Source organism: Periplaneta americana, chromosome 9 (genome assembly GCF_040183065.1).
Source record: "Periplaneta americana isolate PAMFEO1 chromosome 9, P.americana_PAMFEO1_priV1, whole genome shotgun sequence".
Taxonomy (NCBI): Eukaryota; Metazoa; Arthropoda; class Insecta; order Blattodea; family Blattidae; genus Periplaneta; species Periplaneta americana.
Genome location: NC_091125.1, coordinates 67,043,312 through 67,056,988, shown reverse-complemented (window position 1 = coordinate 67,056,988; position 13,677 = coordinate 67,043,312). Strand labels below are relative to the sequence as shown.

General features: G+C 35.2%; 1 long non-coding RNA gene across 1 annotated transcript in view; it reads left to right on the top strand.

The window, feature by feature from the left end:
• The first annotated feature begins 6,848 nt into the window (after window positions 1–6,848).
• Window positions 6,849–13,677, top strand: part of LOC138705660 (uncharacterized) — a 40,592-nt gene continuing 33,763 nt past the window's right edge. The window contains exon 1 of the long non-coding RNA XR_011333716.1: window positions 6,849–6,917. This is a non-coding gene — a long non-coding RNA (uncharacterized lncRNA). The remainder of the gene's footprint in view (window positions 6,918–13,677) is intronic.

The following is a 13,677-nucleotide window of genomic DNA, read 5'->3' as shown; positions in this document are numbered from 1 at the left end:
CCATTAAAAATTCGATTTTGAAAAATTGTAACATAGACCGTTATTCGGCCCAACGCTTCAACTGTTCTTAGGTGCGTAACGTTTAACAGTGCAAAATTATGTATAAAAGATATACAACAAATACACATGCACTAAATTCAATTTATGAGTAAATGGACAGCATTAAGCGTTAAAGCAATTTTATTGTAATGTTAATGTTATTTAACACCAGTGCCAGTGACTCAGATGAAGACACTGAATTTAATTAAATAATACGTGATGTTTGCCGTTCAAGAACTAACATCACGATCATAATACCATATTTATATGAATATAATGAAAGGGTAGAATGACTTCCGATGTAGTGGAAACACTGCTGCAAGATATAGGACATCATATCCGAAATCCTACAGGGAAAAGTTGAGCCTAACCTCAAAACAACACCTTTCATTTTGAGCCTAACCTCAAAACAACACCTTTCATTGGATGACTACACAGTGGCAGTGCTATGAAATAACAGATATTCATGGACTAGTAGCAATTATATTATATTATATTATATTATATCTAGACTGCTCGGGAAAAAGAGTATAAGTCAAAAAATGTCCAAAATAAGATAAGTCAATATTATGTTGCACCATGACATGTTCTACAGATTGGTATAAACAATATAAGTAAAATAATATAATTATTCAATTAAAATACAATCAGTTTTCTATACCTTGACCAAAACTACTTCCGACTTGACAGTTTACAGAGAAGGGGGAGCAGTGTTGTCATGTTTCCCATCTTTCGTGTAAGCGAGCGCGCTGCCGATAGAGTGCAGTAATGAACGGCTGACACGAACACATGCATTTCTAACCAATTTGTTGAACACTAGGCATTAAAATTTGTGTATACTACTACTACTACTGCTACTGCTACTGCTACTGCTACTGCTACTGCTACTGCTACTGCTGCTGCTGCTGCTGCTGCTACTACTGCTACTGCTACTGCTGCTGCTGCTGCTGCTGCTGCTACTGCTGCTACTGCTGCTGCTGCTACTGCTACTACTACTACTACTACTACTACTACTACTACTATGTAATACCGTTAGAAAAGCGTCGAAAGGACTGTAGACTGTAAAAACAGGTTCAAATTTAATTCGAATCCTCTACTTCTATGAGTGTCGGTATTAATGAATGTAATATTGTTAGAAAGACGTTGAAAAAATTGTAAAAATATTTATGATTAAAAATCTGCACTGCCTTTTTCTTTTCCAATATCGATAACAGTGCTCTTATTATTTTAACACACGCAGCAGTTCTCGTTGCGACTTGCGCGAAAGGTAAAAGAGGTCCGCCATTATCTTTTTCCCTCTCAAAATACTCTCTTACATAACACACCATCTCTCGCGCTCGACTTTTTAACGAGGCACCTTGTACAATATTCTTTGTTCTCTGTCTGCCTGTCCTTCCTTCCGATACTGCACAAGTCACCTGTTTAGAAACTCTCGCAGAAACTATAAAACACACATTAGCCACACACTCGACCAGTAACAACGAAGATAATACATATAATAAAACTGAAACAATAATTATCAATACCGGTACACTAAACCAATAATACAACTAAATAATATTTTTAATTCACAAAAAGCACGCACTAACCAGCCAACTCAAAGTCATTCCGGGCACTATATTTACCACTACGCTGTGGTATTCACGTGCAATTTGTAAACATAGACACTGCAACACCGTCCCGTTACCATGGTTACGCCTCTCTCGTGATTGGTTGATTTGAATGGTTGCCATGGTAACATGCTAAAGGCGCCATTTGTCAGGTCGGAAGTTGTTTTGGACAGACCATAGTATGTTACATTAGCAAACATAAGACTGTAAACCATTAAATTGCTTGTACTGAAAAGTTGTATATTTTGACTTATTCTCTTTTTCCCGAGCAGTCTAGATATTATATTATATTATATTATATTATATTATATTATATTATATTATATTATATTATATTATATTATACACCTATTTTAAGCATTAAAAAGTCCGTGGAGCAACAGTCCATAAAGCAGTGGTCGTCAGCACTCGCTGAAATGGTTAACGGGTAAACAGTGCATCGTAATATGCTCCGTCGTGCAGCAAGAAAAGGGAGAGAGCATACCCGGCAGCAGCCATGGATGCACTATAGTGCAGTCTCTTATCCGCTGGTAAGAGACACTAGCTAGCCCGAGGAAGCGCTGTGCTGATGACCACTGCCATAAAGGGTCAAGATCGACCACCTAGCTGCTAGTCTCACGATCACATGCCCTAGCAGAAGTAATCGATCATCCAACTAGAACGAAGGTATCATTTAGTTAGTATGATGATCCCCCCTGCCGTTAAAGCTAGGTTTCGTAACCGGTTATTTTAATAATATTTAGGAAATTCAAATTAAAGTGACATGTTCAGTTGGAAATTAAAAGATAGCATAAAGGGAAATCTGTGGAGCTTGCGTCCAAAAGCGGACATGCCCATTTTTAGTGAAAATTGAGTTTGATATTATTTTCGTATAATTCGACTAAAAGGAATCCAATGTTTTAATTACTTTCAACCAAATAGGTCAAAACTAGCATTAAAAGGGCTTAGAAATTGATCTTTGCATTCAAAAGCGGACATAATAATTATTAAGAAACGTATTTTTCTTAGTATTCTTCAGTGTCTCTTTTTTACTTATGGAGAAATAAAGTACTGTAACCAATAAAAACACGGACAAATGTAAAATGATTCCGAATAATCAATTTTTTCGACAATGAGTAAAATTCATTCTCTATTCTAACCTGTAGCATTGGCTTAAAGTTTTCTATAGCCACTAACGTGGAGCAATCTTGTGTTGGTCAAATAAATAGGGGATCTCGGAAGAGAAAGCTTTTGGAGAGAAAATGATATACTGTAGGTACCAAGATGAGTTTAGGCTTTAGAAAAAAATGTCTGTAGAGTTAAAACTTTTCCAGTACCAATAAGTTAGACAATACGAATAAATGTAAAAGAACTTGATGCAGTCAAAAATAATTTTGTTTTAATCATAAATATTATATTTTACAGCAATTCAATAAAATGTAATTCATGTTCAAGTTGAGGACGAAACTAATTCTAACTCAATAAAAATAATAATTAATTCTGAAATCATAAAAACTGAAATGTTAATGGAATTTCCAATGAAAGCTGGAAAAAAAATTACAATTTTCAATAAAAATGGACAAATACAAAATATTTATATATATTTTTTTTTACTACTGAAATACTTAAGAGAAAAATGTAGTATTAACACATTCAATTAGTAAGAATGAATCAGATGTTAGATTTTTTTTTCTTACTGCGAGTGCCAATTTCAGTTTTTCTTCTTCGTCGAAAAAAATTATGACATGGATATGTCCACTTTTGGATGTAAGCTAATCATTTATAAATCATTTATACATTTCATCGCATAAAAATAATTTCAATACAAGACATAATTACGTCAAATTCTTCCGAACCAAGGTTCTACTGCCAACTTCTCTCTGTCCGTAAAGGTTATTTTACGACTCTTTATCAACAGCTTAGGTTATTTAGCGTCTGAATGAGGTGAAGGTGATAATACCGGTGAAATGAGTCCGGGGTCCAGCACCGAAAGTTACCCAGCATTTGCTCATATTGGGTTAAGGGAAACCCCCCGAAAAAACCTCAACCAGGTAACTTGCCCCGACCGGGAATCGAACCCGGGCCACCTGGTTTCTCGGCCAGACTCGCTAACCGTTACTCCACAGGTGTGGACTCTTCCTCTTTAATGTGCCACTTCAGCACATAATAATTTTCTACTCTTGCAGGTAAAATATTTTATAAAAATCTTGTTTACTGCGTCTTTCAAATTTAATATTTGTATGAGAGAAGAACGCAAGCACTTGAGTGTTGCCATGATAACGATCTTTCCTCGTAACATCTTATCTTATGACGCAGAAAAACAGTCAACATTCTCTAAAAGATTCTTTGTTCAGTAGCAGCAGATAAAAAAAAGTCACGAGATGTTAAGGTCGGTAAGAAATAATAACTGACACGTACAAGGTATCTACAATTACTGAAGAACTAAACAGCAAGTCAAATGAAAGCTTTCATTACTATCAGTCTTCATACATTACCTGTGAAAAAATATAAAACTTATTTCTCTCAACGATTAGACATAGGCTACCTACATTTCAAGCCAATTTTTTTCTCCAAAATATGTTTTCAATTTCAATGTAGGTCATTCGTTATCTCGTGAAACCAAATAGTTGCGTGCGCCGTAGCTAGTACGCTTGTACTGTTTATGAAAATCTAGCTAGCCCATGGTAGATTTCAGGAAGTCTTTAGCCTTCTTATGGCGAAATTAGTTCGCATACAATATTTGGGAACTATGTTTGCGCGTTCTTCACGAAACTTGCTTCTACAGCATTTTTGTTTGCGGAGATCGGTGTTCCACCTAGGATCGATCGAGATCAAAAGGAACTACTACCCCAGATCACATATAGATTACTCATCCATATGTTAAAATTTGTAGCACTTTGAAGAGAACCGCCAGGATCGCCACCCGTCCGCCGTAAACGAACACGTGATGGCAGTACAGTCGCGAATGCAATTCAAATGGAAGTTATGACGTGATTCCTTACATAACAACTAGATGGCAGCATAGTAAACCTGACAAAAATTGTTACCATCCAAGCCTATAAGGCCGAGCAATCTGGGTATGTATGATCTAGGCTATTTGGTACAACAGCATTGCTCAGAACGACGTTCAAATGTTTCTAGAGGGCGCTATTTGTTGGAGGGAAATAATATTTTGTCGGGAGGGAGATGTGTTATTAAGGGCCGGTTTCATCAACAGAAGTTATTTTCTTAAACTTGATTAATGCTTTTTTAATCTGAGATTTTCTGTTATTGCGTTTCACCATTGTGTTTTTCTGATATAATCCAAATTAATAAGACGAAATCGAGATGAAATATTAAGTGTTCAAATCTCGCTGGTTTACAGCATTAATCTAGATTAATGACGATTATCATGGCTGCTCAAAAGAATAATATTACCTATGAAATTTCGTCTAATGAGGATTATATAAACGAAGATCCATTCTTTAAGCATATTTTGCTGTTCAATGGTATGTCTGCTCTGCAGTTCAAGTAATTCACTTTTTGTTCTCTGCAAAAGAACCAGGTCATTGTTATCTCTTTGTAGATTAGGCCTTCCCCTTCTAGTCCAAGATGTATTTGTAGCTGGCAGTATCGCTGTCGAAGCTGTACGGTATTCTTTGATGTTCCCTCTCCATCTTTGGTGGTGGATCATCATTACCTTCTCCAGAATTAATTATGGTAGTGACATCTTCAGAAATAATTTCAAGATGAGCAGGACGGAGTGCTTCACTCATGAGACTTCCCAGCATGTCAGGAGTAAAATGTGTCCAAACTTCATTTACCAATAATTGGATTGTCGTGACGTCATCGTTGACCTCTTCCGGGGTTTCTAAAACGTCCATCTCATTTTGTAACTTCTTCCCTGTTGAACAGAAGGCAACATCTGAATCAAATGGGTTGTTCAATCTCTCTGCAGTAGGACGTATCAAATCCATTACATGTCCGCAAAAAGGATTTTTTTTCCGCTTTTTTGAAGGACCTCCACCTGTGCCAGCTACACACTGCATTTTTTCACCTGCATATATCTTTCTTCTGATTTTATTCATATTTTCCCAAGCAAGTTTAAGTTTTTTGGCTGTGCGATGATGATAGATGCATATGGAGTTAAATTCTTGTGCAATTATATTCCATTCCTTAAACTTCGTCTGTTGTGTCACAGCATCTATTCTTTTATTTTCTACGGTTTCGAAATACTCTGTAACGAGATCGACCAATGTCTTTTTTTCCTTCGCGGTTAAATATGGGATTCTTGATCTCTTTTCTACTGATGACATATCGAAATTAACAGATTTTAGGTTAGAAACAAAAGAAGTAACAACGAATCAGGCGCTTTCTATTACATAAATCCTTCCCGAGTTTCCTTTGTTTTTGTGCTACTTCATATCATCTCTGGAAAATATCAGTATATCTGGATTAAAATAAGTGAGATTAGTTTCTGCATGAATAAAATTCGTGAAACGCACACAAAATAATCTCGATTAACAAATGAGATTAACTATTTACCTAATGAGATTAAGTTATTCTGCGAGAATAGAATAATTAATCCTGTTTGGTGAAACCGGCCCTAAGAATTCAATATACGATGAAAATGGAAAAATGACAACGTATTTTAAGTTGTTATTCCAGGGAATATTTCAATTAGTATGAAAAAGGATAAAATGACGTAGCGGATGGGAACATGAGACAAAATTCATTTCAACGCTTATCTTTCCATGCACATGCACCATACGAGTATACTATATGTCACTGTTAGGCCTATATAATTTCTTACATATTGCATGGTATTAAAATTGTCGTTTTCATGATGTTGAACATTTCGATACTAGTGTCACTGAAATTATTATGCTGTCAATAGAGTTTAACTTATTAATGAAATGTGTAACCATTAGAGAAGTTCTAAATTTTATAAATTGTATCAATAATTTCATCTCAAATTCTAAATTTAAGGAAAATTGATACCCAAATACTAAGAGAATTTTATTAAGGCCAGTTGCATAAGCATCGCTAACTGGAAGTTTTCTAATGTGCAGTCCCGTCAAGCAAAGAAGCCATTAGCGATTCAGCTTTCCAATATTTGCATATGATGTTTTCCTCTGCTTTGAGGGCTCCAGGATACGACGTGTTGTTCATCCACGATATTCTATTCATGACATAACAGGCTGTTTGTAAGCTTGGTAACTTAATTTAGTCAATGTAGATGTCTCGCCAGGCATCCGTGTCTCGTCAGCAGTGTGACAGTGGCCATTGCAGATTTCCGTGAATGTTCTGGTATAAGTTTTCTGTTTTATAAGTAAAGCGGCCCATCTTTGGTTGTTTAGTGCTTGTAAATAGTGATAAAATGAAATCGTATCGTCTTCTTATAATAGATTTCATAGATTTGAGTGTATATTTTGTGTGAGATTTAGCAATATATTATAGCCTTTTCTTGCTAAGAGATGAACAGTTTCGTTCGCTGGATGCCATAATGAAAAGGAATACATTAGAAAACTGTGTGTTTGTTTTGATTCTGGAGCTGGGCGACAAAAGTATTCATATCCTGCATTAAGGTTGAATTTGCATGTTTGGCTAGGGCCTGAATGGCTCTTTTGGAAACCGAAAGTATAACTGCTTTTTGGAATGTTTCAGTCCTAAAGAGAAGGTTATGTAGAGCATTCCGTATTGCCAAGATTCCACCACAGTCTAGTATATACAGTCACGAAGCTCAATACGTAGGGAATATGCATCCAAAGATAGTCGCTAACCACTAGGATCGCTACTGTCTCCTCATCACAGACAACGCGAGATAGTACCGGCACAGTCTATTGTTCCTAGTAGACCTACCCTCAACAACTCAAGCTTCGTGACTGTATATATTAGATTGTAATTTCACCGTCAAAGTTAGTAGTTTCCGGCCTTGCCGAAGAGTAAATTGAGAACAAAGGAACGTGTTGCGTCAGCCTCTGCATCTGTTTCAATGTATGTGAGCTATCCTCTGTGTAAATTTGAAGCCACCCTTCTTATGGATAGCTTTGTTGAATAGTATCTAACGCTAAAAGTCCAAGTACAGTGGGATTTTTATTTTATTTTATTTTTTTTTTGCTAAGGGTATTCGAGAATAAGGCGCTTAGAAACATTTTTGGAGCTACGAGGGATGAAGTTACAGGAGAATGGAGAAAGTTACACAAAGCAGAACTGCACGCATTGTATTCTTCACCTAACATAATTATGAACATTTAAATACAGACCTTTGAGATTGGCAGGGAATGTAGCACGTATGGGTGAATCTAGAAATGCATATCGTCGTTGTTCCGGCAATAACTCCTATGTCACATATTTATCGATTTTCAGATATTTTCTCTATTAAATAACTTCAATAGTGATACAGCAAATAATAAAATCTCCTATATGTAATTATTATATTTCTTTCTTTCGAAAATGTAAGAATTCGTAATCTCCTATGCACTACTGCCATAAAAGAACAAATGCGTTTTCTCTTCCTACTGAAAAATTTCATATTTTACACATAGGAGTTATTGCAGGAACAACGACGATATAGATTTTAGTTGTAAGACCTGAGGGAAAAAGACCTTTAGGGAGGCCAAGGGAAGATAATATAATATTAAAATAGATTTGAAGGAGGCGAGATAAGATGGTGGAGACTTAATTAATCTTACTCAGAATAGGGACTGATGACAGGCTTATGTGAGGGCCGCTATGAACCTCCGGGTTCCTTAAAAGTCATTTGTAAGTAAGTTGTTAATAAGTATTTCCTGGGAGGAAAAAACCTGAATTGCAAGGACATGCGAGTTTTCTGCAATTCACGGTTCAATTAGAGAAAAGACATCTTGTCTATTCCCTGGTTTTGAATAACTTCGCAACCCTGCAAATATCACTTTTGTAGCATGGAGATATTCCTCGACGCTAGTGGCATAATGTAGAAGTATATCGCGCTATCTCTTTTCGGGGGCAATGTTCCGTCTTTCAAATTTAATCTCTGTAAACAATGACAGTGTACTGTATACGCTTTACATCCGTTTCACAAGTTATCCGCTCTTCCACCTCTGTGGCAAATATATTTCCTTCCAAATTTGTCAGCAAACAAATCATATGAAGCAATGAGTCATCTTTTTATTATTATCAGTTCTTGTGTATTGTCTGAGGTTGGTATTTTCCTCAAGAAACTGATAAGAGATTTAATTTATAGATAAACATTATTTGACTTAGCTAAGTTCTTAGAAATGTTCCTCATTTCTAAGAAATATTTTAAGTTAATTTCAAAAACCCTAGAGAGAAACAGAAAATAATATCTTTCTTCTAACTAGTTGTTTATTCAATTTCGAAGTAGAAAGTAATGCATTCCTTACTTTCAGTCAGAAGGTATTATCATTACAGGAATATCAGGAGTTAAATAGTTAGTATGTTTCACTGTAAGTAAATGATGGTTTATTTAACGACGCTCGCAACTGCAGAGGTTATATGAGCGTCGCCAATGTGCAATGTGCCGGAATTTTGTTCCGCAGGAGTTCTTTTACATGTCAGTAAATGAACTGACATGAGCCTGTTGCATTTAAACACACTTAAATGCCATCGACCTGGGCCGGGATCGAACCCGCAACCTCGAGCATAGAAGGCCAGCGCTATACCGACTACGCTACCGACGCCGACTCTCCACTGTAAGTGTTTTTTGTTAAGTTACGCATGTGATGAAACGTGTGGTATATTAGAAGGGTTCAGAGCCATAGTGGGCCAAGCGCCATTTATTAAACAAATTTAAAAAGTAAAAAAAAATAGGTTGGTTATAGGTAAAAACAATTTTAACTCTTCTCATGTAGACAATTTTAGTACTTTTTTATTAAATAGCATAATTTCCCAATAAATTTTACATGTAACTTTGTCAATCATTTTAATCATTTATTATTAATTCACGCTTGTTTTAAACTTGTTTATTGCAATATGCTTAATATGGATTTACTTACTTTTACATAGATATCTACTTATTAGTCTGATGATTCCCAAACTAAGGGCGAAAACGTTCGCTTGTGGAATACCCTACTCAGTGACATCAGAGACTGTCGGAATATAGTAGCGTTCAAAAGCAAACTTATTAAGCATTTTTCTTACTGCGTAGAGTAGGTTTAATTTTTACTTAATTAATAATAGAAAAAAATAAACTGTCTAGCTTTTATTAATCAGTTAATCTTTTAGTACTTTGATTTTTATTGTATTTGTAAATTTAATATTAATTGTAATTATAATTGTAATTGTATTCCTAATATTGTAGTTGTAATCCCCTGGTAGAGAGGAAGAGAAGGCCTGATGGCCTTATCTCTACCAGGTTAAATAAATAAATAAATAAATAAATAAATAAATAAATAAATAAATTAGTAAAATAACTTTTGATATTTCGCTACAATAAATAAGTCAAAGACTGAACAATCAAGACTACACATTTCGTATTATCATTATATGACTTATTGGAATACACATAAAATGAATTCAAAATTCTAATTTATATAAAATGATGTTTCGCTTAATCCCAAGACTCATATAAGCTTGGGTAAGCTCTAACACAAATTTTTCGCACATTGTTACAGGCGGCAAAAAAGACTGGCACGCGACCATTAGGATCACAAAATTTAGCGCACCTCACTAAGGGTTAATAACTCGATACATCCGCAATTGCACTCACATTCATACAAATTTCCAGATTTTAAACACCAGGGAACTTCTTTTCTTCAAGAAAAATTCATGCTGACCATCAGACCACGGAAACAGGCGAGAAACTGATGAGAGAAAAAAAGGATTGAGAAAAAGAGACTGGAGGAGGAAACAACTGGAGAATGAGGATAAATTGAAAGCGATCTGGGCGCAGGAAAATGTGAAAACATTGTACAACTTGCTAAATAAAAATAATGTGTTCGAAGATAGATGTTTTATGAGGAATTCTGAACCAATTGGGACGCTCATAATAGCGACAATCTCTGGTCACAAGGTTAGCACGTACTACAGGGACAAAAAGTAATGAACACGCCCAGTCCCAATGGGAGAAATAAAAATAATATTCACATCTCTACCAGGAACCGAACTCGATATTGCTGGAAATGCTACAAGCTTACAAAATAAATTGCTCATCAAACAACAGTTATACCTCTCCCATCATTATCATCACCATGAACATGTATAGAGTATGTCCTTTGTGTTCTGTTCTCTTGTGACTTCTAAATGTATGCGTGATCTCTCCATCTTTGTTGCAGTCGGCCTGTTTTTCTCTTTCCTACTGGTTGACAATTCCATGATGATTCTTGTATGCGATTTGGATTCATTTTTTCTTGTTGTCCTAGATAGTTTTTGGAAAAAAATGGAAATGTCCTATAACGTTATTCACTTTAAGTTTTCTCGGATGTCTGTCTCAATTTTGTTGATGATTCGTCCTAATAAATCCAACAATCACCTAAAAAATCTCATCCGTGCAGTCTCCAGATCTTGTTCATTTCTTTCGTTCAACACAACTTTCACTGCCATTAAGAAAGGCCGACTTTGTACTACAATATTATGGAGACGTAGTTTTGTGTAGATTAAGATTTGTTTACCAAAACATCGTTAGATCATTACATTTATTTTGCTATAGGCTATTCGTAATATTATTATAATGTTCTTTTCGTCATTTATTAGACTTTCCAGATATGTAAAACTTGATAGGTCTACTTGTTCTGTTATTTTGTCATCAATAACAAGTTTGACTCTGTGAACATATTATTTTCCACACAATCCTATAGATTTTGTTTTTTTTTTTTTAAGTTCAAATTTTTGTATCATATTTTTACAAATTTTATTCTAGGCATTAGCTGCTATATGTAGTTCATCTTCATATTCCACAATTGTAATTTGAATTCTTATATGTAATAATAATAATAATAATAATAATAATCATCATAATAATAATATTATTATTATTATTATTATTATTATTATTATTATTATTATTATTATTATTATTATTCTATTTTGCTCTTCTGTTTAATTACATTTTTGGCCAGTAATAATAAGTAATAAAAATCTATGGAGATTGGCAGATGAAGATCCAATTGAACTACAAATCAGAAGGCGCAAGTGGAGGTGGATAGTACATTCGTTAAGGAAACCGAGGGAGGCTGTTGAAAGACAAGCATTAGAATGGAATCCCCAAGGAGCCCGAACAGTGGGACGTCCAAGAGGCACATGGAGGAGATCCGTGAGAGAAGAGGTTGAGAGCACTGGAAGAGTGTGGAATGAGGTCAAGACTATTGCTGCCAATCGTATCCGATGGAGATCTCTCATTGATGTCCTATGTTCCACCAGGGAGTGAAAGGACCTACTACTATTGTTTCTGTTCAACTGGATCTAATTTCTTGCTACTTGTTTCCAATTTCCGATAATTTTGTTGTTTTTTATATCCATTAAATTATATCATTTAACACAATTTTAGAACGAAAATTAAGAATGCGTAAAGCGTATTTCGTTAAATTCAATGACAGAAAATAGACCATTCTAATAATTTAAAAATATTCTCACCATTCGTGAGCTGCCACAAAGGACAAAGAGTGCTTAACCATACAAATGTTTACAAGTTCATTGAACCATTGATTTTGTTTTGACAATGAAACTCCTAACAAGTACTGAGCTGCAAATACATTTTTAGATTAGTGAAAATATACCTAGTTTTAGAGAGAGAGAGAAGTAAATGTTACAAAAAAAAATAAAGAATGCCAATGAACTTAGTTTCATTTCGAATACAAGTGATGCTTGAGGAGAGCAATTGATCCTTTCAATGCAGCTAAGGTTACAGTCGGAATAATAGATGTAGGTATGTAGGTATTCCAAGCCTCTTAAACACATCTTTCATGAAGAGAGTATCGGTATCTCTTGCTCCAACCAAAAGTTCGATTACTTCAAGCTCTTTTAGCCGGTACTTTGGGAGGTAATAGGGAATGGTAGGTTTGCAGATATTCTTTTTTCCTTATTCACTTCTGCTGGCTGTTCCTCATTCATTTCGAAACGCAGAGTGGGATCAATTATGAATCCAGATCTTGTAGATTCCTTGAAAGCTATTATATCTATGCGCCGTGTACTGCCAGTGCCGGAGAGACCATGTATTTCTTCAAAGGTGTTGTAATCGGCATCTTTAAGGGCAGTGGCTATAATTGATTGTACTTGGTGGTGTCTAGCGTTTCGCAGAGCTTCGCCTTGCGGACAGGAATCAGTGTAAGCATGTGTGGTATCTACAAACCATTTCTAATCTAATGGTCACCACCCCTCGAAATACATGGCGCGATGTGTACCGGTACAGCCACTGTCGTTTAGAATTTCAGCATTGTTTCCTTCTAGCATTTCATTTTTAATCCAAGTTTTATCGTTGCACAGAACTGTTGACATTTAAATATTTTTGTTCACATCTGAATCTACTTCTCTTCCTATACTGCAGCCTAAATAATTAACGTTTTTAACCAATTCTATCATTTTATCTTCTATAATAAAATTATTTTATTGTTTACTGAAAGTTTTCACTTAATGTCGTAACTTTAGTTTCTGATGTGGAAATTTCTAAGGTCCCTGAGACAAATGACGCCATGTATATCTTTAACGCCACCCTATTAATTCTTGTTAACGACACCAGATTTTGGTAGTGCACTAATGTAGCCTGCATTCGCTTTCCATGTAGTGATGAAATGAGTTAGTAGCTGTCCGCTGACATTTACGAGTGACATAATATTCCACCATTTTGCTGTTGTGTGTTAATAGTGAAAGGCTGTTCTTACATCAAGATAAGAGGTAATGTTTTATTTTGTGTGTTGAGCAAATAATAACTATACTAAACTATGTATTTTTCTGATACTTAAACATTCTTCTATGCAGAGAAAGTATTTGTTATCTATAAAAATTGAAAATGTTAGAGAAACAGGCGTGTAATGTTATCAAGTACTGAGTAGCACTTTAACACCACGTGGCGTTAAAGGTCTACAGATAAAATGTTAGGTTATGTTAGTACGGTACTCATTTGTTTAACGATAGT